General features: G+C 49.4%; 11 non-coding genes across 11 annotated transcripts; all 11 read left to right on the top strand.

The window, feature by feature from the left end:
- Positions 1 to 2,079: 2,079 nt before the first annotated feature.
- Positions 2,080 to 2,241, top strand: LOC124718012. Its single transcript, XR_007005832.1, has one exon. It is a non-coding gene; the product is annotated as a U1 spliceosomal RNA (small nuclear RNA).
- Positions 2,242 to 4,396: 2,155 nt separating this feature from the next.
- Positions 4,397 to 4,558, top strand: LOC124718001. The gene has a single exon (XR_007005831.1). It is a non-coding gene; the product is annotated as a U1 spliceosomal RNA (small nuclear RNA).
- Positions 4,559 to 6,713: 2,155 nt separating this feature from the next.
- On the top strand, positions 6,714 to 6,875 carry LOC124717990. Its single transcript, XR_007005830.1, has one exon. It is a non-coding gene; the product is annotated as a U1 spliceosomal RNA (small nuclear RNA).
- Positions 6,876 to 9,030: 2,155 nt separating this feature from the next.
- Positions 9,031 to 9,192, top strand: LOC124717979. The gene has a single exon (XR_007005829.1). It is a non-coding gene; the product is annotated as a U1 spliceosomal RNA (small nuclear RNA).
- Positions 9,193 to 11,347: 2,155 nt separating this feature from the next.
- LOC124717957 lies at positions 11,348 to 11,509 on the top strand. The gene has a single exon (XR_007005828.1). It is a non-coding gene; the product is annotated as a U1 spliceosomal RNA (small nuclear RNA).
- Positions 11,510 to 13,664: 2,155 nt separating this feature from the next.
- On the top strand, positions 13,665 to 13,826 carry LOC124717946. The gene has a single exon (XR_007005827.1). It is a non-coding gene; the product is annotated as a U1 spliceosomal RNA (small nuclear RNA).
- A 2,155-nt stretch (positions 13,827 to 15,981) lies between these two features.
- Positions 15,982 to 16,143, top strand: LOC124717935. The gene has a single exon (XR_007005826.1). It is a non-coding gene; the product is annotated as a U1 spliceosomal RNA (small nuclear RNA).
- A 2,155-nt stretch (positions 16,144 to 18,298) lies between these two features.
- On the top strand, positions 18,299 to 18,460 carry LOC124717923. The gene has a single exon (XR_007005825.1). It is a non-coding gene; the product is annotated as a U1 spliceosomal RNA (small nuclear RNA).
- A 2,155-nt stretch (positions 18,461 to 20,615) lies between these two features.
- Positions 20,616 to 20,777, top strand: LOC124717912. The gene has a single exon (XR_007005824.1). It is a non-coding gene; the product is annotated as a U1 spliceosomal RNA (small nuclear RNA).
- A 2,155-nt stretch (positions 20,778 to 22,932) lies between these two features.
- Positions 22,933 to 23,094, top strand: LOC124717901. Its single transcript, XR_007005823.1, has one exon. It is a non-coding gene; the product is annotated as a U1 spliceosomal RNA (small nuclear RNA).
- Positions 23,095 to 25,250: 2,156 nt separating this feature from the next.
- LOC124717890 lies at positions 25,251 to 25,412 on the top strand. The gene has a single exon (XR_007005822.1). It is a non-coding gene; the product is annotated as a U1 spliceosomal RNA (small nuclear RNA).
- Positions 25,413 to 26,678: the final 1,266 nt, after the last annotated feature.

Genomic DNA, 26,678 nt, shown 5'->3' with positions numbered 1-26,678 from the left:
CACACACGCGCATAGTGAACATTCGCGCGCCGGAGATCATCGACATCAGTATCTCGCGTGTGTGCTTCGTTTTGTGTTTCATGCAGTTACGACTCCACTGTTCACATGTGCCACCGCCGTTCTCCATGTTTTGTGTGCCGTGTCTACAAGTGTTAGTGTTTTTATCGTCCAACGTGAACGGCTTCACGGTTTTGTTTTTTTGTATCTCCATTTTTTGTCCGCCGTTTAGTGTATTGTCTGTATCACCTCTATGTCATGTTATTGTTCCATTTAAGGCTGAAGAGCAGCGTAATGTGCTGCTGCCGTCCCGCCTGTATAGAAGATTAAAATAACAATAAAGGAAAAAAAAGCGTCTAGCGTAACGTCTCGAGACTTGCAGACTTGCGGCACTTGAGGAGCTTGTGGGGATGTGAATCGAAGGAAATAACATGACGAGCTGCACCGAAAACGAGAAACATAGATTCTAGCCAACAGCGCCCTGTGCTCCCAGGCGAGGCGGCCACCCATCCAAGCCCAACGTCGGTGATCGGACGAGAACCGGCGTATTTGCACCCCTTTCTTACCCCGCTGCCGTTGGCGAGTGACTGCTGCAACGTGTGCTGGCAAGTCAGCTTCGGATCCTCACTTAACTTCCACACACAGTGAATATCTTCCTGGCCACGACAGTTTCCCGCCGCAGTTGACGTCTACCTGCTCCAAGGAATGGCCTTTCGTCGCAGTGGTTGTGTTTCATCTGACAACTTTGCAGGCAACCTAAAATAACGCTTGGAAATGAGCAATTAAAGCACGAGGAGGACTGACTGAAAACGGCCGCATGAAATTATTAAGCTCGGTTTCGATTGCAACAGTTCCAATGAAATACTCACGTACACTAATTGCAGAGGTAGGTAGGAATAAATAAATAAATTCGTTGTTGAATCACTACATTCGGAAAAAAAATGTACACTGTATTGTTTAATATCATTTCTTTACACTTCAGAACTGTTACTACTTCAAAAACAAGCAATTTAATTTATCCTTACTTACTCCATGTCCAAGCAAAGAGGCAGAGAGGGGTGAATGTAATGCCTGCAGCAGTTTCAAATGTTTGCACATATAAAACTACTCATAGCGTCACCATAGTCATAAGATATTAATCATTTATGAAATGCCGCAAAATTAATCTGCAGCAAGCTGTGTTGCCATCAGATGGCAATGGCATTGTTTTGACAGTGCTACCTAGTAGTGGTGCAGCCTAAACGAATTAATTACTTCCCCTAAACTTTTCCATCTAGCTTAAATAATGAAGCATTATACTTTCATATGCGTGAAGGAAATATCTCCACATTCTGAATTAAAGAGAACACAAATTTCGTCCGAGCTTTCCAGATCGTGCTCGAGATGAACAGAAAAAAAAAGAAGTGTTACCTTACCTTCAAGTGTCTTCTGTTCCATCAGCGTCCAATGGGGTAAGTTGCAGTTTTTTGCTGATTATTGCCTTTCCTTAAGAGCCTGCTGACGTGATGTTTGTCCCTCGTGTACAACACCCACGAGTGCATACAGCTTCCTTAGAACATCTGATAGTCTGAGCTTGGTCCTTCGGTTGCTCAGCGACAGACAAGGGCGATTGACAATGCTGCCGTATTTCCTAGCACTATGGGCTCCCACGGAGGGAGCAAAGGTAAGAGAAATAATTGATTTTGTGGCTTGCACTGTGGCTGGAAGAAACAGTCATTCAGCAAATCTCATTTGCCGTTTTGACACCGGCCGAGAAAGAGGGCGACTTTCAGGCGGAGAGGGTGGCTCGAAGGCGGTAACCCCGACATGGCCCGCCATCTCCCGGAGGGTGCAGCAACTTAACCCCAGCAACGGCCGGCGCCGCGAGTCGCGATGTCTTCCGCACGAAAAATGCATCGCTTTCTGCAGAAGGCCGTTATTGTGCCTGTCTGCCTGCTAACTCGACGGCCAACAGCGCGTTTCTAAGGAAGCAAGTACATTCACGGCACCATGCTCTTCGCCGAATGCGACAACGTCAAGAGTTCTCGTTCCACTACGATAGCGCGACGCATTACAAATATTCGCCTGTGGCCGAGGAGAAGCATACTTACCTGGCGTAGAGGATACCGTGATCATGAAGGCGGTTCCTCCGGGGTGAGGCTTGTCCATTGCACTTCGGTCGAGCTGACCCCCGCGATTACTCCAAATGCGAGTAACTCGGGCGCATAATTTTTGGTAGTCGGGACTGCGTTCGCGCTGTCCCGGTGCTAATCTCCGTTACAATCAAAGCCTCTCCTCGTGTTGGACGATAAGTACTGACTGTGAGTAATTTACCAGCTTCTCATAACCGATGATGCCTCCACTAGAAGCGACAAAACACACTAGGAAACGGCGTCGAAAGCCAGAGCCAGCGCACTGCTCTTCAACCGCGTGGCACGCGCGCTCGTAATAGCAGCGGCAGCCGCGAGATGGCTCAGGCCATCCAACTTGGCTACGATTTCCGTATTAACGGTCGAACGGCCCCTTTTAGCATTCTCTGTCCATAAACGGATTGCGCGCCAAACGTTATTCGGCGGCGCGGCATTCCCTGCAAGCACAGTGACTGCTGTGGCGCGAGCGGGCGTACAGGGGCCATCGGCCAGCCGAACGCTTTGGCGCCTGTGGCATGGTACATGAGGGGCCGGAAGCAAGCGTCTAGCGTAGCGTCTCGGGACTTGCAGACTTGCGGCACTTGAGGAGCTTGTGGGGATGTGAATCGAAGGAAATAACATGACGAGCTGCACCGAAAACGAGAAACATAGATTCTAGCCAACAGCGCCCTGTGCTCCCAGGCGAGGCGGCCACCCATCCAAGCCCAACGTCGGTGATCGGACGAGAACCGGCGTATTTGCACCCCTTTCTTACCCCGCTGCCGTTGGCGAGTGACTGCTGCAACGTGTGCTGGCAAGTCAGCTTCGGATCCTCACTTAACTTCCACACACAGTGAATATCTTCCTGGCCACGACAGTTTCCCGCCGCAGTTGACGTCTACCTGCTCCAAGGAATGGCCTTTCGTCGCAGTGGTTGTGTTTCATCTGACAACTTTGCAGGCAACCTAAAATAACGCTTGGAAATGAGCAATTAAAGCACGAGGAGGACTGACTGAAAACGGCCGCATGAAATTATTAAGCTCGGTTTCGATTGCAACAGTTCCAATGAAATACTCACGTACACTAATTGCAGAGGTAGGTAGGAATAAACAAATAAATTCGTTGTTGAATCACTACATTCGGAAAAAAAATGTACACTGTATTGTTTAATATCATTTCTTTACACTTCAGAACTGTTACTACTTCAAAAACAAGCAATTTAATTTATCCTTACTTACTCCATGTCCAAGCAAAGAGGCAGAGAGGGGTGAATGTAATGCCTGCAGCAGTTTCAAATGTTTGCACATATAAAACTACTCATAGCGTCACCATAGTCATAAGATATTAATCATTTATGAAATGCCGCAAAATTAATCTGCAGCAAGCTGTGTTGCCATCAGATGGCAATGGCATTGTTTTGACAGTGCTACCTAGTAGTGGTGCAGCCTAAACGAATTAATTACTTCCCCTAAACTTTTCCATCTAGCTTAAATAATGAAGCATTATACTTTCATATGCGTGAAGGAAATATCTCCACATTCTGAATTAAAGAGAACACAAATTTCGTCCGAGCTTTCCAGATCGTGCTCGAGATGAACAGAAAAAAAAAGAAGTGTTACCTTACCTTCAAGTGTCTTCTGTTCCATCAGCGTCCAATGGGGTAAGTTGCAGTTTTTTGCTGATTATTGCCTTTCCTTAAGAGCCTGCTGACGTGATGTTTGTCCCTCGTGTACAACACCCACGAGTGCATACAGCTTCCTTAGAACATCTGATAGTCTGAGCTTGGTCCTTCGGTTGCTCAGCGACAGACAAGGGCGATTGACAATGCTGCCGTATTTCCTAGCACTATGGGCTCCCACGGAGGGAGCAAAGGTAAGAGAAATAATTGATTTTGTGGCTTGCACTGTGGCTGGAAGAAACAGTCATTCAGCAAATCTCATTTGCCGTTTTGACACCGGCCGAGAAAGAGGGCGACTTTCAGGCGGAGAGGGTGGCTCGAAGGCGGTAACCCCGACATGGCCCGCCATCTCCCGGAGGGTGCAGCAACTTAACCCCAGCAACGGCCGGCGCCGCGAGTCGCGATGTCTTCCGCACGAAAAATGCATCGCTTTCTGCAGAAGGCCGTTATTGTGCCTGTCTGCCTGCTAACTCGACGGCCAACAGCGCGTTTCTAAGGAAGCAAGTACATTCACGGCACCATGCTCTTCGCCGAATGCGACAACGTCAAGAGTTCTCGTTCCACTACGATAGCGCGACGCATTACAAATATTCGCCTGTGGCCGAGGAGAAGCATACTTACCTGGCGTAGAGGATACCGTGATCATGAAGGCGGTTCCTCCGGGGTGAGGCTTGTCCATTGCACTTCGGTCGAGCTGACCCCCGCGATTACTCCAAATGCGAGTAACTCGGGCGCATAATTTTTGGTAGTCGGGACTGCGTTCGCGCTGTCCCGGTGCTAATCTCCGTTACAATCAAAGCCTCTCCTCGTGTTGGACGATAAGTACTGACTGTGAGTAATTTACCAGCTTCTCATAACCGATGATGCCTCCACTAGAAGCGACAAAACACACTAGGAAACGGCGTCGAAAGCCAGAGCCAGCGCACTGCTCTTCAACCGCGTGGCACGCGCGCTCGTAATAGCAGCGGCAGCCGCGAGATGGCTCAGGCCATCCAACTTGGCTACGATTTCCGTATTAACGGTCGAACGGCCCCTTTTAGCATTCTCTGTCCATAAACGGATTGCGCGCCAAACGTTATTCGGCGGCGCGGCATTCCCTGCAAGCACAGTGACTGCTGTGGCGCGAGCGGGCGTACAGGGGCCATCGGCCAGCCGAACGCTTTGGCGCCTGTGGCATGGTACATGAGGGGCCGGAAGCAAGCGTCTAGCGTAGCGTCTCGGGACTTGCAGACTTGCGGCACTTGAGGAGCTTGTGGGGATGTGAATCGAAGGAAATAACATGACGAGCTGCACCGAAAACGAGAAACATAGATTCTAGCCAACAGCGCCCTGTGCTCCCAGGCGAGGCGGCCACCCATCCAAGCCCAACGTCGGTGATCGGACGAGAACCGGCGTATTTGCACCCCTTTCTTACCCCGCTGCCGTTGGCGAGTGACTGCTGCAACGTGTGCTGGCAAGTCAGCTTCGGATCCTCACTTAACTTCCACACACAGTGAATATCTTCCTGGCCACGACAGTTTCCCGCCGCAGTTGACGTCTACCTGCTCCAAGGAATGGCCTTTCGTCGCAGTGGTTGTGTTTCATCTGACAACTTTGCAGGCAACCTAAAATAACGCTTGGAAATGAGCAATTAAAGCACGAGGAGGACTGACTGAAAACGGCCGCATGAAATTATTAAGCTCGGTTTCGATTGCAACAGTTCCAATGAAATACTCACGTACACTAATTGCAGAGGTAGGTAGGAATAAATAAATAAATTCGTTGTTGAATCACTACATTCGGAAAAAAAATGTACACTGTATTGTTTAATATCATTTCTTTACACTTCAGAACTGTTACTACTTCAAAAACAAGCAATTTAATTTATCCTTACTTACTCCATGTCCAAGCAAAGAGGCAGAGAGGGGTGAATGTAATGCCTGCAGCAGTTTCAAATGTTTGCACATATAAAACTACTCATAGCGTCACCATAGTCATAAGATATTAATCATTTATGAAATGCCGCAAAATTAATCTGCAGCAAGCTGTGTTGCCATCAGATGGCAATGGCATTGTTTTGACAGTGCTACCTAGTAGTGGTGCAGCCTAAACGAATTAATTACTTCCCCTAAACTTTTCCATCTAGCTTAAATAATGAAGCATTATACTTTCATATGCGTGAAGGAAATATCTCCACATTCTGAATTAAAGAGAACACAAATTTCGTCCGAGCTTTCCAGATCGTGCTCGAGATGAACAGAAAAAAAAAGAAGTGTTACCTTACCTTCAAGTGTCTTCTGTTCCATCAGCGTCCAATGGGGTAAGTTGCAGTTTTTTGCTGATTATTGCCTTTCCTTAAGAGCCTGCTGACGTGATGTTTGTCCCTCGTGTACAACACCCACGAGTGCATACAGCTTCCTTAGAACATCTGATAGTCTGAGCTTGGTCCTTCGGTTGCTCAGCGACAGACAAGGGCGATTGACAATGCTGCCGTATTTCCTAGCACTATGGGCTCCCACGGAGGGAGCAAAGGTAAGAGAAATAATTGATTTTGTGGCTTGCACTGTGGCTGGAAGAAACAGTCATTCAGCAAATCTCATTTGCCGTTTTGACACCGGCCGAGAAAGAGGGCGACTTTCAGGCGGAGAGGGTGGCTCGAAGGCGGTAACCCCGACATGGCCCGCCATCTCCCGGAGGGTGCAGCAACTTAACCCCAGCAACGGCCGGCGCCGCGAGTCGCGATGTCTTCCGCACGAAAAATGCATCGCTTTCTGCAGAAGGCCGTTATTGTGCCTGTCTGCCTGCTAACTCGACGGCCAACAGCGCGTTTCTAAGGAAGCAAGTACATTCACGGCACCATGCTCTTCGCCGAATGCGACAACGTCAAGAGTTCTCGTTCCACTACGATAGCGCGACGCATTACAAATATTCGCCTGTGGCCGAGGAGAAGCATACTTACCTGGCGTAGAGGATACCGTGATCATGAAGGCGGTTCCTCCGGGGTGAGGCTTGTCCATTGCACTTCGGTCGAGCTGACCCCCGCGATTACTCCAAATGCGAGTAACTCGGGCGCATAATTTTTGGTAGTCGGGACTGCGTTCGCGCTGTCCCGGTGCTAATCTCCGTTACAATCAAAGCCTCTCCTCGTGTTGGACGATAAGTACTGACTGTGAGTAATTTACCAGCTTCTCATAACCGATGATGCCTCCACTAGAAGCGACAAAACACACTAGGAAACGGCGTCGAAAGCCAGAGCCAGCGCACTGCTCTTCAACCGCGTGGCACGCGCGCTCGTAATAGCAGCGGCAGCCGCGAGATGGCTCAGGCCATCCAACTTGGCTACGATTTCCGTATTAACGGTCGAACGGCCCCTTTTAGCATTCTCTGTCCATAAACGGATTGCGCGCCAAACGTTATTCGGCGGCGCGGCATTCCCTGCAAGCACAGTGACTGCTGTGGCGCGAGCGGGCGTACAGGGGCCATCGGCCAGCCGAACGCTTTGGCGCCTGTGGCATGGTACATGAGGGGCCGGAAGCAAGCGTCTAGCGTAGCGTCTCGGGACTTGCAGACTTGCGGCACTTGAGGAGCTTGTGGGGATGTGAATCGAAGGAAATAACATGACGAGCTGCACCGAAAACGAGAAACATAGATTCTAGCCAACAGCGCCCTGTGCTCCCAGGCGAGGCGGCCACCCATCCAAGCCCAACGTCGGTGATCGGACGAGAACCGGCGTATTTGCACCCCTTTCTTACCCCGCTGCCGTTGGCGAGTGACTGCTGCAACGTGTGCTGGCAAGTCAGCTTCGGATCCTCACTTAACTTCCACACACAGTGAATATCTTCCTGGCCACGACAGTTTCCCGCCGCAGTTGACGTCTACCTGCTCCAAGGAATGGCCTTTCGTCGCAGTGGTTGTGTTTCATCTGACAACTTTGCAGGCAACCTAAAATAACGCTTGGAAATGAGCAATTAAAGCACGAGGAGGACTGACTGAAAACGGCCGCATGAAATTATTAAGCTCGGTTTCGATTGCAACAGTTCCAATGAAATACTCACGTACACTAATTGCAGAGGTAGGTAGGAATAAATAAATAAATTCGTTGTTGAATCACTACATTCGGAAAAAAAATGTACACTGTATTGTTTAATATCATTTCTTTACACTTCAGAACTGTTACTACTTCAAAAACAAGCAATTTAATTTATCCTTACTTACTCCATGTCCAAGCAAAGAGGCAGAGAGGGGTGAATGTAATGCCTGCAGCAGTTTCAAATGTTTGCACATATAAAACTACTCATAGCGTCACCATAGTCATAAGATATTAATCATTTATGAAATGCCGCAAAATTAATCTGCAGCAAGCTGTGTTGCCATCAGATGGCAATGGCATTGTTTTGACAGTGCTACCTAGTAGTGGTGCAGCCTAAACGAATTAATTACTTCCCCTAAACTTTTCCATCTAGCTTAAATAATGAAGCATTATACTTTCATATGCGTGAAGGAAATATCTCCACATTCTGAATTAAAGAGAACACAAATTTCGTCCGAGCTTTCCAGATCGTGCTCGAGATGAACAGAAAAAAAAAGAAGTGTTACCTTACCTTCAAGTGTCTTCTGTTCCATCAGCGTCCAATGGGGTAAGTTGCAGTTTTTTGCTGATTATTGCCTTTCCTTAAGAGCCTGCTGACGTGATGTTTGTCCCTCGTGTACAACACCCACGAGTGCATACAGCTTCCTTAGAACATCTGATAGTCTGAGCTTGGTCCTTCGGTTGCTCAGCGACAGACAAGGGCGATTGACAATGCTGCCGTATTTCCTAGCACTATGGGCTCCCACGGAGGGAGCAAAGGTAAGAGAAATAATTGATTTTGTGGCTTGCACTGTGGCTGGAAGAAACAGTCATTCAGCAAATCTCATTTGCCGTTTTGACACCGGCCGAGAAAGAGGGCGACTTTCAGGCGGAGAGGGTGGCTCGAAGGCGGTAACCCCGACATGGCCCGCCATCTCCCGGAGGGTGCAGCAACTTAACCCCAGCAACGGCCGGCGCCGCGAGTCGCGATGTCTTCCGCACGAAAAATGCATCGCTTTCTGCAGAAGGCCGTTATTGTGCCTGTCTGCCTGCTAACTCGACGGCCAACAGCGCGTTTCTAAGGAAGCAAGTACATTCACGGCACCATGCTCTTCGCCGAATGCGACAACGTCAAGAGTTCTCGTTCCACTACGATAGCGCGACGCATTACAAATATTCGCCTGTGGCCGAGGAGAAGCATACTTACCTGGCGTAGAGGATACCGTGATCATGAAGGCGGTTCCTCCGGGGTGAGGCTTGTCCATTGCACTTCGGTCGAGCTGACCCCCGCGATTACTCCAAATGCGAGTAACTCGGGCGCATAATTTTTGGTAGTCGGGACTGCGTTCGCGCTGTCCCGGTGCTAATCTCCGTTACAATCAAAGCCTCTCCTCGTGTTGGACGATAAGTACTGACTGTGAGTAATTTACCAGCTTCTCATAACCGATGATGCCTCCACTAGAAGCGACAAAACACACTAGGAAACGGCGTCGAAAGCCAGAGCCAGCGCACTGCTCTTCAACCGCGTGGCACGCGCGCTCGTAATAGCAGCGGCAGCCGCGAGATGGCTCAGGCCATCCAACTTGGCTACGATTTCCGTATTAACGGTCGAACGGCCCCTTTTAGCATTCTCTGTCCATAAACGGATTGCGCGCCAAACGTTATTCGGCGGCGCGGCATTCCCTGCAAGCACAGTGACTGCTGTGGCGCGAGCGGGCGTACAGGGGCCATCGGCCAGCCGAACGCTTTGGCGCCTGTGGCATGGTACATGAGGGGCCGGAAGCAAGCGTCTAGCGTAGCGTCTCGGGACTTGCAGACTTGCGGCACTTGAGGAGCTTGTGGGGATGTGAATCGAAGGAAATAACATGACGAGCTGCACCGAAAACGAGAAACATAGATTCTAGCCAACAGCGCCCTGTGCTCCCAGGCGAGGCGGCCACCCATCCAAGCCCAACGTCGGTGATCGGACGAGAACCGGCGTATTTGCACCCCTTTCTTACCCCGCTGCCGTTGGCGAGTGACTGCTGCAACGTGTGCTGGCAAGTCAGCTTCGGATCCTCACTTAACTTCCACACACAGTGAATATCTTCCTGGCCACGACAGTTTCCCGCCGCAGTTGACGTCTACCTGCTCCAAGGAATGGCCTTTCGTCGCAGTGGTTGTGTTTCATCTGACAACTTTGCAGGCAACCTAAAATAACGCTTGGAAATGAGCAATTAAAGCACGAGGAGGACTGACTGAAAACGGCCGCATGAAATTATTAAGCTCGGTTTCGATTGCAACAGTTCCAATGAAATACTCACGTACACTAATTGCAGAGGTAGGTAGGAATAAATAAATAAATTCGTTGTTGAATCACTACATTCGGAAAAAAAATGTACACTGTATTGTTTAATATCATTTCTTTACACTTCAGAACTGTTACTACTTCAAAAACAAGCAATTTAATTTATCCTTACTTACTCCATGTCCAAGCAAAGAGGCAGAGAGGGGTGAATGTAATGCCTGCAGCAGTTTCAAATGTTTGCACATATAAAACTACTCATAGCGTCACCATAGTCATAAGATATTAATCATTTATGAAATGCCGCAAAATTAATCTGCAGCAAGCTGTGTTGCCATCAGATGGCAATGGCATTGTTTTGACAGTGCTACCTAGTAGTGGTGCAGCCTAAACGAATTAATTACTTCCCCTAAACTTTTCCATCTAGCTTAAATAATGAAGCATTATACTTTCATATGCGTGAAGGAAATATCTCCACATTCTGAATTAAAGAGAACACAAATTTCGTCCGAGCTTTCCAGATCGTGCTCGAGATGAACAGAAAAAAAAAGAAGTGTTACCTTACCTTCAAGTGTCTTCTGTTCCATCAGCGTCCAATGGGGTAAGTTGCAGTTTTTTGCTGATTATTGCCTTTCCTTAAGAGCCTGCTGACGTGATGTTTGTCCCTCGTGTACAACACCCACGAGTGCATACAGCTTCCTTAGAACATCTGATAGTCTGAGCTTGGTCCTTCGGTTGCTCAGCGACAGACAAGGGCGATTGACAATGCTGCCGTATTTCCTAGCACTATGGGCTCCCACGGAGGGAGCAAAGGTAAGAGAAATAATTGATTTTGTGGCTTGCACTGTGGCTGGAAGAAACAGTCATTCAGCAAATCTCATTTGCCGTTTTGACACCGGCCGAGAAAGAGGGCGACTTTCAGGCGGAGAGGGTGGCTCGAAGGCGGTAACCCCGACATGGCCCGCCATCTCCCGGAGGGTGCAGCAACTTAACCCCAGCAACGGCCGGCGCCGCGAGTCGCGATGTCTTCCGCACGAAAAATGCATCGCTTTCTGCAGAAGGCCGTTATTGTGCCTGTCTGCCTGCTAACTCGACGGCCAACAGCGCGTTTCTAAGGAAGCAAGTACATTCACGGCACCATGCTCTTCGCCGAATGCGACAACGTCAAGAGTTCTCGTTCCACTACGATAGCGCGACGCATTACAAATATTCGCCTGTGGCCGAGGAGAAGCATACTTACCTGGCGTAGAGGATACCGTGATCATGAAGGCGGTTCCTCCGGGGTGAGGCTTGTCCATTGCACTTCGGTCGAGCTGACCCCCGCGATTACTCCAAATGCGAGTAACTCGGGCGCATAATTTTTGGTAGTCGGGACTGCGTTCGCGCTGTCCCGGTGCTAATCTCCGTTACAATCAAAGCCTCTCCTCGTGTTGGACGATAAGTACTGACTGTGAGTAATTTACCAGCTTCTCATAACCGATGATGCCTCCACTAGAAGCGACAAAACACACTAGGAAACGGCGTCGAAAGCCAGAGCCAGCGCACTGCTCTTCAACCGCGTGGCACGCGCGCTCGTAATAGCAGCGGCAGCCGCGAGATGGCTCAGGCCATCCAACTTGGCTACGATTTCCGTATTAACGGTCGAACGGCCCCTTTTAGCATTCTCTGTCCATAAACGGATTGCGCGCCAAACGTTATTCGGCGGCGCGGCATTCCCTGCAAGCACAGTGACTGCTGTGGCGCGAGCGGGCGTACAGGGGCCATCGGCCAGCCGAACGCTTTGGCGCCTGTGGCATGGTACATGAGGGGCCGGAAGCAAGCGTCTAGCGTAGCGTCTCGGGACTTGCAGACTTGCGGCACTTGAGGAGCTTGTGGGGATGTGAATCGAAGGAAATAACATGACGAGCTGCACCGAAAACGAGAAACATAGATTCTAGCCAACAGCGCCCTGTGCTCCCAGGCGAGGCGGCCACCCATCCAAGCCCAACGTCGGTGATCGGACGAGAACCGGCGTATTTGCACCCCTTTCTTACCCCGCTGCCGTTGGCGAGTGACTGCTGCAACGTGTGCTGGCAAGTCAGCTTCGGATCCTCACTTAACTTCCACACACAGTGAATATCTTCCTGGCCACGACAGTTTCCCGCCGCAGTTGACGTCTACCTGCTCCAAGGAATGGCCTTTCGTCGCAGTGGTTGTGTTTCATCTGACAACTTTGCAGGCAACCTAAAATAACGCTTGGAAATGAGCAATTAAAGCACGAGGAGGACTGACTGAAAACGGCCGCATGAAATTATTAAGCTCGGTTTCGATTGCAACAGTTCCAATGAAATACTCACGTACACTAATTGCAGAGGTAGGTAGGAATAAATAAATAAATTCGTTGTTGAATCACTACATTCGGAAAAAAAATGTACACTGTATTGTTTAATATCATTTCTTTACACTTCAGAACTGTTACTACTTCAAAAACAAGCAATTTAATTTATCCTTACTTACTCCATGTCCAAGCAAAGAGGCAGAGAGGGGTGAATGTAATGCCTGCAGCAGTTTCAAATGTTTGCACATATAAAACTACTCATAGCGTCACCATAGTCATAAGATATTAATCATTTATGAAATGCCGCAAAATTAATCTGCAGCAAGCTGTGTTGCCATCAGATGGCAATGGCATTGTTTTGACAGTGCTACCTAGTAGTGGTGCAGCCTAAACGAATTAATTACTTCCCCTAAACTTTTCCATCTAGCTTAAATAATGAAGCATTATACTTTCATATGCGTGAAGGAAATATCTCCACATTCTGAATTAAAGAGAACACAAATTTCGTCCGAGCTTTCCAGATCGTGCTCGAGATGAACAGAAAAAAAAAGAAGTGTTACCTTACCTTCAAGTGTCTTCTGTTCCATCAGCGTCCAATGGGGTAAGTTGCAGTTTTTTGCTGATTATTGCCTTTCCTTAAGAGCCTGCTGACGTGATGTTTGTCCCTCGTGTACAACACCCACGAGTGCATACAGCTTCCTTAGAACATCTGATAGTCTGAGCTTGGTCCTTCGGTTGCTCAGCGACAGACAAGGGCGATTGACAATGCTGCCGTATTTCCTAGCACTATGGGCTCCCACGGAGGGAGCAAAGGTAAGAGAAATAATTGATTTTGTGGCTTGCACTGTGGCTGGAAGAAACAGTCATTCAGCAAATCTCATTTGCCGTTTTGACACCGGCCGAGAAAGAGGGCGACTTTCAGGCGGAGAGGGTGGCTCGAAGGCGGTAACCCCGACATGGCCCGCCATCTCCCGGAGGGTGCAGCAACTTAACCCCAGCAACGGCCGGCGCCGCGAGTCGCGATGTCTTCCGCACGAAAAATGCATCGCTTTCTGCAGAAGGCCGTTATTGTGCCTGTCTGCCTGCTAACTCGACGGCCAACAGCGCGTTTCTAAGGAAGCAAGTACATTCACGGCACCATGCTCTTCGCCGAATGCGACAACGTCAAGAGTTCTCGTTCCACTACGATAGCGCGACGCATTACAAATATTCGCCTGTGGCCGAGGAGAAGCATACTTACCTGGCGTAGAGGATACCGTGATCATGAAGGCGGTTCCTCCGGGGTGAGGCTTGTCCATTGCACTTCGGTCGAGCTGACCCCCGCGATTACTCCAAATGCGAGTAACTCGGGCGCATAATTTTTGGTAGTCGGGACTGCGTTCGCGCTGTCCCGGTGCTAATCTCCGTTACAATCAAAGCCTCTCCTCGTGTTGGACGATAAGTACTGACTGTGAGTAATTTACCAGCTTCTCATAACCGATGATGCCTCCACTAGAAGCGACAAAACACACTAGGAAACGGCGTCGAAAGCCAGAGCCAGCGCACTGCTCTTCAACCGCGTGGCACGCGCGCTCGTAATAGCAGCGGCAGCCGCGAGATGGCTCAGGCCATCCAACTTGGCTACGATTTCCGTATTAACGGTCGAACGGCCCCTTTTAGCATTCTCTGTCCATAAACGGATTGCGCGCCAAACGTTATTCGGCGGCGCGGCATTCCCTGCAAGCACAGTGACTGCTGTGGCGCGAGCGGGCGTACAGGGGCCATCGGCCAGCCGAACGCTTTGGCGCCTGTGGCATGGTACATGAGGGGCCGGAAGCAAGCGTCTAGCGTAGCGTCTCGGGACTTGCAGACTTGCGGCACTTGAGGAGCTTGTGGGGATGTGAATCGAAGGAAATAACATGACGAGCTGCACCGAAAACGAGAAACATAGATTCTAGCCAACAGCGCCCTGTGCTCCCAGGCGAGGCGGCCACCCATCCAAGCCCAACGTCGGTGATCGGACGAGAACCGGCGTATTTGCACCCCTTTCTTACCCCGCTGCCGTTGGCGAGTGACTGCTGCAACGTGTGCTGGCAAGTCAGCTTCGGATCCTCACTTAACTTCCACACACAGTGAATATCTTCCTGGCCACGACAGTTTCCCGCCGCAGTTGACGTCTACCTGCTCCAAGGAATGGCCTTTCGTCGCAGTGGTTGTGTTTCATCTGACAACTTTGCAGGCAACCTAAAATAACGCTTGGAAATGAGCAATTAAAGCACGAGGAGGACTGACTGAAAACGGCCGCATGAAATTATTAAGCTCGGTTTCGATTGCAACAGTTCCAATGAAATACTCACGTACACTAATTGCAGAGGTAGGTAGGAATAAATAAATAAATTCGTTGTTGAATCACTACATTCGGAAAAAAAATGTACACTGTATTGTTTAATATCATTTCTTTACACTTCAGAACTGTTACTACTTCAAAAACAAGCAATTTAATTTATCCTTACTTACTCCATGTCCAAGCAAAGAGGCAGAGAGGGGTGAATGTAATGCCTGCAGCAGTTTCAAATGTTTGCACATATAAAACTACTCATAGCGTCACCATAGTCATAAGATATTAATCATTTATGAAATGCCGCAAAATTAATCTGCAGCAAGCTGTGTTGCCATCAGATGGCAATGGCATTGTTTTGACAGTGCTACCTAGTAGTGGTGCAGCCTAAACGAATTAATTACTTCCCCTAAACTTTTCCATCTAGCTTAAATAATGAAGCATTATACTTTCATATGCGTGAAGGAAATATCTCCACATTCTGAATTAAAGAGAACACAAATTTCGTCCGAGCTTTCCAGATCGTGCTCGAGATGAACAGAAAAAAAAAGAAGTGTTACCTTACCTTCAAGTGTCTTCTGTTCCATCAGCGTCCAATGGGGTAAGTTGCAGTTTTTTGCTGATTATTGCCTTTCCTTAAGAGCCTGCTGACGTGATGTTTGTCCCTCGTGTACAACACCCACGAGTGCATACAGCTTCCTTAGAACATCTGATAGTCTGAGCTTGGTCCTTCGGTTGCTCAGCGACAGACAAGGGCGATTGACAATGCTGCCGTATTTCCTAGCACTATGGGCTCCCACGGAGGGAGCAAAGGTAAGAGAAATAATTGATTTTGTGGCTTGCACTGTGGCTGGAAGAAACAGTCATTCAGCAAATCTCATTTGCCGTTTTGACACCGGCCGAGAAAGAGGGCGACTTTCAGGCGGAGAGGGTGGCTCGAAGGCGGTAACCCCGACATGGCCCGCCATCTCCCGGAGGGTGCAGCAACTTAACCCCAGCAACGGCCGGCGCCGCGAGTCGCGATGTCTTCCGCACGAAAAATGCATCGCTTTCTGCAGAAGGCCGTTATTGTGCCTGTCTGCCTGCTAACTCGACGGCCAACAGCGCGTTTCTAAGGAAGCAAGTACATTCACGGCACCATGCTCTTCGCCGAATGCGACAACGTCAAGAGTTCTCGTTCCACTACGATAGCGCGACGCATTACAAATATTCGCCTGTGGCCGAGGAGAAGCATACTTACCTGGCGTAGAGGATACCGTGATCATGAAGGCGGTTCCTCCGGGGTGAGGCTTGTCCATTGCACTTCGGTCGAGCTGACCCCCGCGATTACTCCAAATGCGAGTAACTCGGGCGCATAATTTTTGGTAGTCGGGACTGCGTTCGCGCTGTCCCGGTGCTAATCTCCGTTACAATCAAAGCCTCTCCTCGTGTTGGACGATAAGTACTGACTGTGAGTAATTTACCAGCTTCTCATAACCGATGATGCCTCCACTAGAAGCGACAAAACACACTAGGAAACGGCGTCGAAAGCCAGAGCCAGCGCACTGCTCTTCAACCGCGTGGCACGCGCGCTCGTAATAGCAGCGGCAGCCGCGAGATGGCTCAGGCCATCCAACTTGGCTACGATTTCCGTATTAACGGTCGAACGGCCCCTTTTAGCATTCTCTGTCCATAAACGGATTGCGCGCCAAACGTTATTCGGCGGCGCGGCATTCCCTGCAAGCACAGTGACTGCTGTGGCGCGAGCGGGCGTACAGGGGCCATCGGCCAGCCGAACGCTTTGGCGCCTGTGGCATGGTACATGAGGGGCCGGAAGCAAGCGTCTAGCGTAGCGTCTCGGGACTTGCAGACTTGCGGCACTTGAGGAGCTTGTGGGGATGTGAATCGAAGGAAATAACATGACGAGCTGCACCGAAAACGAGAAACATAGATTCTAGCCAACAGCGCCCTGTGCTCCCAGGCGAGGCGGCCACCCATCCAAGCCCAACGTCGGTGATCGGACGAGAACCGGCGTATTTGCACCCCTTTCTTACCCCGCTGCCGTTGGCGAGTGACTGCTGCAACGTGTGCTGGCAAGTCAGCTTCGGATCCTCACTTAACTTCCACACACAGTGAATATCTTCCTGGCCACGACAGTTTCCCGCCGCAGTTGACGTCTACCTGCTCCAAGGAATGGCCTTTCGTCGCAGTGGTTGTGTTTCATCTGACAACTTTGCAGGCAACCTAAAATAACGCTTGGAAATGAGCAATTAAAGCACGAGGAGGACTGACTGAAAACGGCCGCATGAAATTATTAAGCTCGGTTTCGATTGCAACAGTTCCAATGAAATACTCACGTACACTAATTGCAGAGGTAGGTAGGAATAAATAAATAAATTCGTTGTTGAATCACTACATTCGGAAAAAAAATGTACACTGTATTGTTTAATATCATTTCTTTACACTTCAGAACTGTTACTACTTCAAAAACAAGCAATTTAATTTATCCTTACTTACTCCATGTCCAAGCAAAGAGGCAGAGAGGGGTGAATGTAATGCCTGCAGCAGTTTCAAATGTTTGCACATATAAAACTACTCATAGCGTCACCATAGTCATAAGATATTAATCATTTATGAAATGCCGCAAAATTAATCTGCAGCAAGCTGTGTTGCCATCAGATGGCAATGGCATTGTTTTGACAGTGCTACCTAGTAGTGGTGCAGCCTAAACGAATTAATTACTTCCCCTAAACTTTTCCATCTAGCTTAAATAATGAAGCATTATACTTTCATATGCGTGAAGGAAATATCTCCACATTCTGAATTAAAGAGAACACAAATTTCGTCCGAGCTTTCCAGATCGTGCTCGAGATGAACAGAAAAAAAAAGAAGTGTTACCTTACCTTCAAGTGTCTTCTGTTCCATCAGCGTCCAATGGGGTAAGTTGCAGTTTTTTGCTGATTATTGCCTTTCCTTAAGAGCCTGCTGACGTGATGTTTGTCCCTCGTGTACAACACCCACGAGTGCATACAGCTTCCTTAGAACATCTGATAGTCTGAGCTTGGTCCTTCGGTTGCTCAGCGACAGACAAGGGCGATTGACAATGCTGCCGTATTTCCTAGCACTATGGGCTCCCACGGAGGGAGCAAAGGTAAGAGAAATAATTGATTTTGTGGCTTGCACTGTGGCTGGAAGAAACAGTCATTCAGCAAATCTCATTTGCCGTTTTGACACCGGCCGAGAAAGAGGGCGACTTTCAGGCGGAGAGGGTGGCTCGAAGGCGGTAACCCCGACATGGCCCGCCATCTCCCGGAGGGTGCAGCAACTTAACCCCAGCAACGGCCGGCGCCGCGAGTCGCGATGTCTTCCGCACGAAAAATGCATCGCTTTCTGCAGAAGGCCGTTATTGTGCCTGTCTGCCTGCTAACTCGACGGCCAACAGCGCGTTTCTAAGGAAGCAAGTACATTCACGGCACCATGCTCTTCGCCGAATGCGACAACGTCAAGAGTTCTCGTTCCACTACGATAGCGCGACGCATTACAAATATTCGCCTGTGGCCGAGGAGAAGCATACTTACCTGGCGTAGAGGATACCGTGATCATGAAGGCGGTTCCTCCGGGGTGAGGCTTGTCCATTGCACTTCGGTCGAGCTGACCCCCGCGATTACTCCAAATGCGAGTAACTCGGGCGCATAATTTTTGGTAGTCGGGACTGCGTTCGCGCTGTCCCGGTGCTAATCTCCGTTACAATCAAAGCCTCTCCTCGTGTTGGACGATAAGTACTGACTGTGAGTAATTTACCAGCTTCTCATAACCGATGATGCCTCCACTAGAAGCGACAAAACACACTAGGAAACGGCGTCGAAAGCCAGAGCCAGCGCACTGCTCTTCAACCGCGTGGCACGCGCGCTCGTAATAGCAGCGGCAGCCGCGAGATGGCTCAGGCCATCCAACTTGGCTACGATTTCCGTATTAACGGTCGAACGGCCCCTTTTAGCATTCTCTGTCCATAAACGGATTGCGCGCCAAACGTTATTCGGCGGCGCGGCATTCCCTGCAAGCACAGTGACTGCTGTGGCGCGAGCGGGCGTACAGGGGCCATCGGCCAGCCGAACGCTTTGGCGCCTGTGGCATGGTACATGAGGGGCCGGAAGCAAGCGTCTAGCGTAGCGTCTCGGGACTTGCAGACTTGCGGCACTTGAGGAGCTTGTGGGGATGTGAATCGAAGGAAATAACATGACGAGCTGCACCGAAAACGAGAAACATAGATTCTAGCCAACAGCGCCCTGTGCTCCCAGGCGAGGCGGCCACCCATCCAAGCCCAACGTCGGTGATCGGACGAGAACCGGCGTATTTGCACCCCTTTCTTACCCCGCTGCCGTTGGCGAGTGACTGCTGCAACGTGTGCTGGCAAGTCAGCTTCGGATCCTCACTTAACTTCCACACACAGTGAATATCTTCCTGGCCACGACAGTTTCCCGCCGCAGTTGACGTCTACCTGCTCCAAGGAATGGCCTTTCGTCGCAGTGGTTGTGTTTCATCTGACAACTTTGCAGGCAACCTAAAATAACGCTTGGAAATGAGCAATTAAAGCACGAGGAGGACTGACTGAAAACGGCCGCATGAAATTATTAAGCTCGGTTTCGATTGCAACAGTTCCAATGAAATACTCACGTACACTAATTGCAGAGGTAGGTAGGAATAAATAAATAAATTCGTTGTTGAATCACTACATTCGGAAAAAAAATGTACACTGTATTGTTTAATATCATTTCTTTACACTTCAGAACTGTTACTACTTCAAAAACAAGCAATTTAATTTATCCTTACTTACTCCATGTCCAAGCAAAGAGGCAGAGAGGGGTGAATGTAATGCCTGCAGCAGTTTCAAATGTTTGCACATATAAAACTACTCATAGCGTCACCATAGTCATAAGATATTAATCATTTATGAAATGCCGCAAAATTAATCTGCAGCAAGCTGTGTTGCCATCAGATGGCAATGGCATTGTTTTGACAGTGCTACCTAGTAGTGGTGCAGCCTAAACGAATTAATTACTTCCCCTAAACTTTTCCATCTAGCTTAAATAATGAAGCATTATACTTTCATATGCGTGAAGGAAATATCTCCACATTCTGAATTAAAGAGAACACAAATTTCGTCCGAGCTTTCCAGATCGTGCTCGAGATGAACAGAAAAAAAAAGAAGTGTTACCTTACCTTCAAGTGTCTTCTGTTCCATCAGCGTCCAATGGGGTAAGTTGCAGTTTTTTGCTGATTATTGCCTTTCCTTAAGAGCCTGCTGACGTGATGTTTGTCCCTCGTGTACAACACCCACGAGTGCATACAGCTTCCTTAGAACATCTGATAGTCTGAGCTTGGTCCTTCGGTTGCTCAGCGACAGACAAGGGCGATTGACAATGCTGCCGTATTTCCTAGCACTATGGGCTCCCACGGAGGGAGCAAAGGTAAGAGAAATAATTGATTTTGTGGCTTGCACTGTGGCTGGAAGAAACAGTCATTCAGCAAATCTCATTTGCCGTTTTGACACCGGCCGAGAAAGAGGGCGACTTTCAGGCGGAGAGGGTGGCTCGAAGGCGGTAACCCCGACATGGCCCGCCATCTCCCGGAGGGTGCAGCAACTTAACCCCAGCAACGGCCGGCGCCGCGAGTCGCGATGTCTTCCGCACGAAAAATGCATCGCTTTCTGCAGAAGGCCGTTATTGTGCCTGTCTGCCTGCTAACTCGACGGCCAACAGCGCGTTTCTAAGGAAGCAAGTACATTCACGGCACCATGCTCTTCGCCGAATGCGACAACGTCAAGAGTTCTCGTTCCACTACGATAGCGCGACGCATTACAAATATTCGCCTGTGGCCGAGGAGAAGCATACTTACCTGGCGTAGAGGATACCGTGATCATGAAGGCGGTTCCTCCGGGGTGAGGCTTGTCCATTGCACTTCGGTCGAGCTGACCCCCGCGATTACTCCAAATGCGAGTAACTCGGGCGCATAATTTTTGGTAGTCGGGACTGCGTTCGCGCTGTCCCGGTGCTAATCTCCGTTACAATCAAAGCCTCTCCTCGTGTTGGACGATAAGTACTGACTGTGAGTAATTTACCAGCTTCTCATAACCGATGATGCCTCCACTAGAAGCGACAAAACACACTAGGAAACGGCGTCGAAAGCCAGAGCCAGCGCACTGCTCTTCAACCGCGTGGCACGCGCGCTCGTAATAGCAGCGGCAGCCGCGAGATGGCTCAGGCCATCCAACTTGGCTACGATTTCCGTATTAACGGTCGAACGGCCCCTTTTAGCATTCTCTGTCCATAAACGGATTGCGCGCCAAACGTTATTCGGCGGCGCGGCATTCCCTGCAAGCACAGTGACTGCTGTGGCGCGAGCGGGCGTACAGGGGCCATCGGCCAGCCGAACGCTTTGGCGCCTGTGGCATGGTACATGAGGGGCCGGAAGCAAGCGTCTAGCGTAGCGTCTCGGGACTTGCAGACTTGCGGCACTTGAGGAGCTTGTGGGGATGTGAATCGAAGGAAATAACATGACGAGCTGCACCGAAAACGAGAAACATAGATTCTAGCCAACAGCGCCCTGTGCTCCCAGGCGAGGCGGCCACCCATCCAAGCCCAACGTCGGTGATCGGACGAGAACCGGCGTATTTGCACCCCTTTCTTACCCCGCTGCCGTTGGCGAGTGACTGCTGCAACGTGTGCTGGCAAGTCAGCTTCGGATCCTCACTTAACTTCCACACACAGTGAATATCTTCCTGGCCACGACAGTTTCCCGCCGCAGTTGACGTCTACCTGCTCCAAGGAATGGCCTTTCGTCGCAGTGGTTGTGTTTCATCTGACAACTTTGCAGGCAACCTAAAATAACGCTTGGAAATGAGCAATTAAAGCACGAGGAGGACTGACTGAAAACGGCCGCATGAAATTATTAAGCTCGGTTTCGATTGCAACAGTTCCAATGAAATACTCACGTACACTAATTGCAGAGGTAGGTAGGAATAAATAAATAAATTCGTTGTTGAATCACTACATTCGGAAAAAAAATGTACACTGTATTGTTTAATATCATTTCTTTACACTTCAGAACTGTTACTACTTCAAAAACAAGCAATTTAATTTATCCTTACTTACTCCATGTCCAAGCAAAGAGGCAGAGAGGGGTGAATGTAATGCCTGCAGCAGTTTCAAATGTTTGCACATATAAAACTACTCATAGCGTCACCATAGTCATAAGATATTAATCATTTATGAAATGCCGCAAAATTAATCTGCAGCAAGCTGTGTTGCCATCAGATGGCAATGGCATTGTTTTGACAGTGCTACCTAGTAGTGGTGCAGCCTAAACGAATTAATTACTTCCCCTAAACTTTTCCATCTAGCTTAAATAATGAAGCATTATACTTTCATATGCGTGAAGGAAATATCTCCACATTCTGAATTAAAGAGAACACAAATTTCGTCCGAGCTTTCCAGATCGTGCTCGAGATGAACAGAAAAAAAAAGAAGTGTTACCTTACCTTCAAGTGTCTTCTGTTCCATCAGCGTCCAATGGGGTAAGTTGCAGTTTTTTGCTGATTATTGCCTTTCCTTAAGAGCCTGCTGACGTGATGTTTGTCCCTCGTGTACAACACCCACGAGTGCATACAGCTTCCTTAGAACATCTGATAGTCTGAGCTTGGTCCTTCGGTTGCTCAGCGACAGACAAGGGCGATTGACAATGCTGCCGTATTTCCTAGCACTATGGGCTCCCACGGAGGGAGCAAAGGTAAGAGAAATAATTGATTTTGTGGCTTGCACTGTGGCTGGAAGAAACAGTCATTCAGCAAATCTCATTTGCCGTTTTGACACCGGCCGAGAAAGAGGGCGACTTTCAGGCGGAGAGGGTGGCTCGAAGGCGGTAACCCCGACATGGCCCGCCATCTCCCGGAGGGTGCAGCAACTTAACCCCAGCAACGGCCGGCGCCGCGAGTCGCGATGTCTTCCGCACGAAAAATGCATCGCTTTCTGCAGAAGGCCGTTATTGTGCCTGTCTGCCTGCTAACTCGACGGCCAACAGCGCGTTTCTAAGGAAGCAAGTACATTCACGGCACCATGCTCTTCGCCGAATGCGACAACGTCAAGAGTTCTCGTTCCACTACGATAGCGCGACGCATTACAAATATTCGCCTGTGGCCGAGGAGAAGCATACTTACCTGGCGTAGAGGATACCGTGATCATGAAGGCGGTTCCTCCGGGGTGAGGCTTGTCCATTGCACTTCGGTCGAGCTGACCCCCGCGATTACTCCAAATGCGAGTAACTCGGGCGCATAATTTTTGGTAGTCGGGACTGCGTTCGCGCTGTCCCGGTGCTAATCTCCGTTACAATCAAAGCCTCTCCTCGTGTTGGACGATAAGTACTGACTGTGAGTAATTTACCAGCTTCTCATAACCGATGATGCCTCCACTAGAAGCGACAAAACACACTAGGAAACGGCGTCGAAAGCCAGAGCCAGCGCACTGCTCTTCAACCGCGTGGCACGCGCGCTCGTAATAGCAGCGGCAGCCGCGAGATGGCTCAGGCCATCCAACTTGGCTACGATTTCCGTATTAACGGTCGAACGGCCCCTTTTAGCATTCTCTGTCCATAAACGGATTGCGCGCCAAACGTTATTCGGCGGCGCGGCATTCCCTGCAAGCACAGTGACTGCTGTGGCGCGAGCGGGCGTACAGGGGCCATCGGCCAGCCGAACGCTTTGGCGCCTGTGGCATGGTACATGAGGGGCCGGAAGCAAGCGTCTAGCGTAGCGTCTCGGGACTTGCAGACTTGCGGCACTTGAGGAGCTTGTGGGGATGTGAATCGAAGGAAATAACATGACGAGCTGCACCGAAAACGAGAAACATAGATTCTAGCCAACAGCGCCCTGTGCTCCCAGGCGAGGCGGCCACCCATCCAAGCCCAACGTCGGTGATCGGACGAGAACCGGCGTATTTGCACCCCTTTCTTACCCCGCTGCCGTTGGCGAGTGACTGCTGCAACGTGTGCTGGCAAGTCAGCTTCGGATCCTCACTTAACTTCCACACACAGTGAATATCTTCCTGGCCACGACAGTTTCCCGCCGCAGTTGACGTCTACCTGCTCCAAGGAATGGCCTTTCGTCGCAGTGGTTGTGTTTCATCTGACAACTTTGCAGGCAACCTAAAATAACGCTTGGAAATGAGCAATTAAAGCACGAGGAGGACTGACTGAAAACGGCCGCATGAAATTATTAAGCTCGGTTTCGATTGCAACAGTTCCAATGAAATACTCACGTACACTAATTGCAGAGGTAGGTAGGAATAAATAAATAAATTCGTTGTTGAATCACTACATTCGGAAAAAAAATGTACACTGTATTGTTTAATATCATTTCTTTACACTTCAGAACTGTTACTACTTCAAAAACAAGCAATTTAATTTATCCTTACTTACTCCATGTCCAAGCAAAGAGGCAGAGAGGGGTGAATGTAATGCCTGCAGCAGTTTCAAATGTTTGCACATATAAAACTACTCATAGCGTCACCATAGTCATAAGATATTAATCATTTATGAAATGCCGCAAAATTAATCTGCAGCAAGCTGTGTTTGCCATCAGATGGCAATGGCATTGTTTTGACAGTGCTACCTAGTAGTGGTGCAGCCTAAACGAATTAATTACTTCCCCTAAACTTTTCCATCTAGCTTAAATAATGAAGCATTATACTTTCATATGCGTGAAGGAAATATCTCCACATTCTGAATTAAAGAGAACACAAATTTCGTCCGAGCTTTCCAGATCGTGCTCGAGATGAACAGAAAAAAAAAGAAGTGTTACCTTACCTTCAAGTGTCTTCTGTTCCATCAGCGTCCAATGGGGTAAGTTGCAGTTTTTTGCTGATTATTGCCTTTCCTTAAGAGCCTGCTGACGTGATGTTTGTCCCTCGTGTACAACACCCACGAGTGCATACAGCTTCCTTAGAACATCTGATAGTCTGAGCTTGGTCCTTCGGTTGCTCAGCGACAGACAAGGGCGATTGACAATGCTGCCGTATTTCCTAGCACTATGGGCTCCCACGGAGGGAGCAAAGGTAAGAGAAATAATTGATTTTGTGGCTTGCACTGTGGCTGGAAGAAACAGTCATTCAGCAAATCTCATTTGCCGTTTTGACACCGGCCGAGAAAGAGGGCGACTTTCAGGCGGAGAGGGTGGCTCGAAGGCGGTAACCCCGACATGGCCCGCCATCTCCCGGAGGGTGCAGCAACTTAACCCCAGCAACGGCCGGCGCCGCGAGTCGCGATGTCTTCCGCACGAAAAATGCATCGCTTTCTGCAGAAGGCCGTTATTGTGCCTGTCTGCCTGCTAACTCGACGGCCAACAGCGCGTTTCTAAGGAAGCAAGTACATTCACGGCACCATGCTCTTCGCCGAATGCGACAACGTCAAGAGTTCTCGTTCCACTACGATAGCGCGACGCATTACAAATATTCGCCTGTGGCCGAGGAGAAGCATACTTACCTGGCGTAGAGGATACCGTGATCATGAAGGCGGTTCCTCCGGGGTGAGGCTTGTCCATTGCACTTCGGTCGAGCTGACCCCCGCGATTACTCCAAATGCGAGTAACTCGGGCGCATAATTTTTGGTAGTCGGGACTGCGTTCGCGCTGTCCCGGTGCTAATCTCCGTTACAATCAAAGCCTCTCCTCGTGTTGACGATAAGTACTGACTGTGAGTAATTTACCAGCTTCTCATAACCGATGATGCCTCCACTAGAAGCGACAAAACACACTAGGAAACGGCGTCGAAAGCCAGAGCCAGCGCACTGCTCTTCAACCGCGTGGCACGCGCGCTCGTAATAGCAGCGGCAGCCGCGAGATGGCTCAGGCCATCCAACTTGGCTACGATTTCCGTATTAACGGTCGAACGGCCCCTTTTAGCATTCTCTGTCCATAAACGGATTGCGCGCCAAACGTTATTCGGCGGCGCGGCATTCCCTGCAAGCACAGTGACTGCTGTGGCGCGAGCGGGCGTACAGGGGCCATCGGCCAGCCGAACGCTTTGGCGCCTGTGGCATGGTACATGAGGGGCCGGAAGCAAGCGTCTAGCGTAGCGTCTCGGGACTTGCAGACTTGCGGCACTTGAGGAGCTTGTGGGGATGTGAATCGAAGGAAATAACATGACGAGCTGCACCGAAAACGAGAAACATAGATTCTAGCCAACAGCGCCCTGTGCTCCCAGGCGAGGCGGCCACCCATCCAAGCCCAACGTCGGTGATCGGACGAGAACCGGCGTATTTGCACCCCTTTCTTACCCCGCTGCCGTTGGCGAGTGACTGCTGCAACGTGTGCTGGCAAGTCAGCTTCGGATCCTCACTTAACTTCCACACACAGTGAATATCTTCCTGGCCACGACAGTTTCCCGCCGCAGTTGACGTCTACCTGCTCCAAGGAATGGCCTTTCGTCGCAGTGGTTGTGTTTCATCTGACAACTTTGCAGGCAACCTAAAATAACGCTTGGAAATGAGCAATTAAAGCACGAGGAGGACTGACTGAAAACGGCCGCATGAAATTATTAAGCTCGGTTTCGATTGCAACAGTTCCAATGAAATACTCACGTACACTAATTGCAGAGGTAGGTAGGAATAAATAAATAAATTCGTTGTTGAATCACTACATTCGGAAAAAAAATGTACACTGTATTGTTTAATATCATTTCTTTACACTTCAGAACTGTTACTACTTCAAAAACAAGCAATTTAATTTATCCTTACTTACTCCATGTCCAAGCAAAGAGGCAGAGAGGGGTGAATGTAATGCCTGCAGCAGTTTCAAATGTTTGCACATATAAAACTACTCATAGCGTCACCATAGTCATAAGATATTAATCATTTATGAAATGCCGCAAAATTAATCTGCAGCAAGCTGTGTTGCCATCAGATG

Source organism: Schistocerca piceifrons, chromosome 1 (genome assembly GCF_021461385.2).
Source record: "Schistocerca piceifrons isolate TAMUIC-IGC-003096 chromosome 1, iqSchPice1.1, whole genome shotgun sequence".
Lineage (NCBI taxonomy): Eukaryota > Metazoa > Arthropoda > Insecta > Orthoptera > Acrididae > Schistocerca > Schistocerca piceifrons.
Note: the sequence above shows the minus strand (reverse complement) of the source record. Positions and strands in the feature narration are given on the sequence as shown.